General features: G+C 35.0%; 1 long non-coding RNA gene across 1 annotated transcript; it reads left to right on the forward strand.

Moving 5' to 3' along the window:
• The first annotated feature begins 936 nt into the window (after positions 1-936).
• On the forward strand, positions 937-5,108 carry LOC119980803. The gene is made up of 3 exons (XR_005463925.1): positions 937-1,133; positions 2,534-2,642; positions 4,647-5,108. It is a non-coding gene; the product is annotated as an uncharacterized LOC119980803 (long non-coding RNA).

Genomic DNA, 5,108 nt, shown 5'->3' on the forward strand with positions numbered 1-5,108 from the left:
GAAGCAGTTTCACTCAGGAGCCTTGAAGCAAGAACTGCGAAGCTCGTAATCGAGAATCTATGGAGACAGGATTGAAGTCTGCTTAGATTCAATTGAAGTCTTTATTTTGATTTCAATCTGTAAAATTAATGTTCTATATCACTAAGTGACCAGAATCTATGGAGTATGGCATTATGAGGAAACAGAAAACAGGTTGTTCCAATTTGATTAGGACTTTTAATTGAACTCTGTGTAGTAGGAGGAGACAAGGAGAAAATGGAAGATAAGGTGCTTCTATTTGGTTACAAGTTACAACTAAAATCTCATCCTTGTCTACTTGTTTTTAATATATCACTTTATGGCTGGTTAATACAACCTGCCAGAGAATCTCAATAGCTAATCAATCATCTAAATCAGAGCGCTGAGTGCGTATCAAACGGAACTTGTTTTGCGCTTGAGTCGACCTGTCTTGTACCCACCCTTACATGGCTTGCCCTTTGGCGGTAGGGACAACCTGCCATGGTTACCACTACTTTTAATCTGTGCTACGAGACAACATTTTATTATTTGTATTAAGCATTGTATTATTTTATTATTTTTATCTTTCGAATTGATGATTCGTGGATAATTCAAGATATTTAAGAATTAGAGATTGAAGAAGAAGAACATAGATGGAGAGGAAGAGATAGAGAAGAAGCTTGCATTCAAATTCATGTGAAATGTAAACATTACAAACATTGGCTGAGGTAGCCTAGACTTTAACCCAGTTTGAATCCAATGACAACTGTACTGAAGTGACAGGTCCATTGGTAACTGGTACAAGGTCGAAAACTATACCGCATTAAGTTTACAAAGGAATGGGTCAATAGAGCCCAAAACAATAATGAAAGATAACAAGCCCTGATAATATAAGAGCCCAAATAAAGACCAAATAAGGTCCAACAAGAGAAGCCCAAAGATAATAGGGCAAAGAAGATCCTTCGTTGATGTTCATCCATATCGACGCAATTCATCAAGAACAAACTTGAAGAATCAATCAATATTCTATCATCCCCCCTCAGGTTGAGCATGTTCAACTTGATGGAAAGGTTCTGTAATCAATGCGCTGGAATAGCTTTGGTGAAGATATCTCCCAGTTGATCATCTGTTCTGAGGTAAGACAACTTTATAAGACCTTCCCAAATCTTGTCTCGAGTGAAATGCAAATCAATTTCTATGTACTTTGTTCGTTCATGGAAAACATGATTGTTGGCGATGTGTATGGCTGTCTGATTGTCATAGTATAGGGTCATAGGCAGTCTAATAGGAAACTTAAATTCTCGAAATAAACTTTGTAACCAGATGAGTTCACTAGTAGTGTTTGCCACAGCTCTGTATTCTACTTCTGTTGATGATCTTGATACTGTGTGTTGTTTCTTTGATTTTCATGAAATAAGAGATAGACCTAGTTTCACACAGTAACCCGTGACTGATCTTCTGGTGTTAGTGCATGAGGCCCAATCAGAATCACAGTAGGTTTGAACCTGCAAATTGTTAGTGCTAGGATAGAAAAGGCCTTTATTTGTTGTTCCTTTAAGATACCTAACTATCCTATTATTTGCAGTAAGATGTTGTTCTATAGGACTTCTCATAAACTGACTTAAGGTGTTGACAACAAATGTGATGTTAGTTCTTGTGATTGTCAAAAATACATCAATTTTCCAATGAGTCTTTTGTGTTTTAGAGGTTTTGTTATTAATTTATCAGTGTCGGCAACTAACTTGACAATAGCATCAATAGGAGATGTACTAGTCTTATTGTCTGGTAATTGGATATCTTTAATGAGATTCATGGTGTATTTCCTCTGACAAAGGGTCAACCCTTTTTCGTTTCTATCTATTTCAAGCCCTAGAAAATATTTAAGGTCTCCTAGATCCTTGATTTTAAAACAACTAGAGATATAATCTTTAACAGTGGTAATTAACTTCATGTCATTGCCACCAATAGCCATGTCATCTACATATATAAGAAGAATGACTATCTTTGTATCCTTACGTAAATAAAATAGAGAATAGTCAGATTTACTTTGAGTAAATCTAAACTTTAATAGTGCCCCTTTGCGCTTGGCATTCCATTGCCTAGAGGCTTACTTTAGGCCATAAATAGATTTGTTGGGCTTGCAAACTAATTTCTTGTCATTTGTTTTATATCCAGGAGGCACTTTCATATATACCTCCTCTTCTAAGTCTCCATTTAAGAAAGCATTATGAACATCTGAATGATGCAAATGCCAAGAAAACTCTTACTGTGGTGATTTTCACAACTGGAGCAAAAGTCTCCTTATAATCAAATCCTTTAGTTTGATTAAAACTTTGTGCAACTAACCTAGCTTTGTATCTTTCAACTGAACCATCTAAGTGATATTTAGTTTTGTAAATCCATTTGTACCCTATAGCTTTTCTTCCCTATGGCAGAATAGTTAAATTCCAAGTTTTGTTATTCTCTAATGCTTCCATTTCTAAGTTAATTGTCCTTTTCCAATTACTGTCTTTTAATGCCTCATTATAATTTTTAGGCTATGGATACACAGAAATATTTGCAATAAAATGTTCATGTAAAGGAATGATGACATTTAGAGATGCATGAGTGTGAATGGATGCAGCATCACAAATGTAATCTTGCAAGTAAGTAGGTTTCTTTCTTGACCTCATACTTTTATTTTCTATGATGTCACTGTGATTAGTTGTATTATTGCTAAGGTCCATTGTCTCCTTTTCTATTATGTTTTGTTCCTCAATAATAATGTTATGCTTTTCTGAGTTATATGGAAATTCATCTTCATAGAATTTAACATCTCTAGAGATGAAAATTTCTTGATTTTGAATGTCTAAGAGTCTATATCCTTTGATTCCCAAAGGATATCCCAAGAAAGTACATGCCCTAGGCTTGGGTTCAAACTTTGACCCATTGGTTTATTATTCTTTCCCATACAATAGCATCCAAAAGTTTTACATTTTGAGTAATCTACTGGCTTATCATATGTTGAAATATTTTCAAAATAATAAAGAAATTTTTGTATTGGTAGTTTCATACCAATAGACACAACTCTTCTCTTACAACTTCTCTTGAACACAACCCTTCACAAGAGGTGTGTTTCTTTTGACAAGAGATGTCTTTTTTTTAGACACAACCCTTCACCAAAAAGATGTGTTTCTTTTTGGACATAACCTTTCACCAAAAGGTGTGTTATTCTTTATAAATACATCATTCCAAGACATTCAATTATAATTGAAAAATCATCTCCAAAATTGTCAAAAACTTGGATTCTATCCTTGCAAAATAGAATTCCAAGCACTTGTTAAAGTTCTGTTTTCCTTGGTCATTCTTGGGTGTTCTTCCTTTGTGCAAACGCCGAACATCAAAACGTTAAATACTTGGTGCTTCATTGTATCTTGGAAGTGTATTTGCTGCTATCATATGCACACCAAAGTGGTGGAGGCAAATAACACTTTAAGGAAAGAGTTAATCCGTGCCTTGAAGCAAAATCTAAATTGCCGAAAATTCTCCAACATCCTACATTGTCGAAATTTCTCCAACAATCTTAAAGTGTTATCTCTATGGCTGGTTCATTGAGAGAATTTACTTCAGATTTTGTCAAATTAGAGAGGTTTGATGGCTCTAATTTTCGTCGTTGGCAAAAGAAGATGCATTTCCTTTTTATGAGAATCTAATTGCTCACAGCACTGAAACAATCATTTAGTCCCATGAGAAATTGCATAACCTTTTCCTTTTTCTTCTTCATTCTGACTGATTCCAGTCCTCCACAACTACATGATGGCAGCTGGTTATATTCTTCCATTTCATCCCACAGCAGTGCCTTCATTTTGGCATAGTAATCTGTGACTGTATCAACACCTTATTTCATGTTGCAAATTTCTCTAATGATTTCAAAGACTCTTATCTCATTCATCACAGAGTATCTACCTTTAAGATACACTTTTTAGTATTGCAGCTGAGATTGAATTGTTGATCCAAGTTTTGATCATTCCATTTGCTTGTTTCCAAAATTGAAAATTTGGATCATTTGTTTCTGGAATTGGAAGGCTACCATCCACAAATCCAACTTTGTTCCTTGCTTCCAAAGCATTAGTAAAGTGTGCACTCCACATATGGTAGTTTATATTTGTCAATTCCAATGAAATCAATTTTGTGATGGATAAGTCACTGGAAACCAAAGTACATGGATTTAGAAATGTGTTTTGATTCATTGGAATGACAGGTTGTGAATAATAGCACTACACGCCACTGACGTGTTCTATGTAATTTTTAAACGATCACGCCATCCTAAATGACGTGATTGAATTTACATTAGTCACTCCATTAGCAGTGGAGTGACTAATGCATTTCATGATGTTGGCGTGATTATCAATTGTTGTTGATTCACGCCATTGTAAATGGTGTGAATCAACAAACACAGAAAAAAATTACAACCTAAAAAGAAACCAACCTGCCAAAAATACATATTCATATCCAGAAATCCATATCCAATAAAATACATAGAATAAACATCATTTCATCAAATACAAACAATCCATCTTTAGGACATACTAAAAATAAACACATAAATTGTAATATGATTCAAGCAAACTGGAAAAATCATATAGTCATGTGCCTACTCCATTTGACAGGAGTAGTGGAGGGACCAACATCATCTTGAGTCAATTGGGATGGATGCATAGTAAAGTCAGTTGCACAGGAAATATGACCACATCGGTGTGATGGAGCAAGAGGATATCTACCACCATGCTGGGGCGTAGCTTAAACATCAGAGCCTATAACTTCTTCAAATCGATGTCCCTCACGAACCTCGTCTAGAATGTCGCGACAATTTCCCAATCAATTATTTCCAATGGCAGTAGTAGAGTCATTAAAAGCATCATGCAATGCAGAAACAACTTTTTTTTCTCCCTCTAATGCCAAAGCTGCCTACATTAAGGTATATTACATTACAATATAATTTAAGTTACATAAATAAAACTAGTTGCATGACCACTCGTCGCGCGACACATAATTAGTTTGGAAAATAAAGATTTTTTGACAATTTTTCGATACTTTGTTACCATGATGAACAACACTGCTTGAATTGTGAG

Source organism: Tripterygium wilfordii, chromosome 16 (genome assembly GCF_013401445.1).
Source record: "Tripterygium wilfordii isolate XIE 37 chromosome 16, ASM1340144v1, whole genome shotgun sequence".
NCBI classification, from domain to species: Eukaryota; Viridiplantae; Streptophyta; class Magnoliopsida; order Celastrales; family Celastraceae; genus Tripterygium; species Tripterygium wilfordii.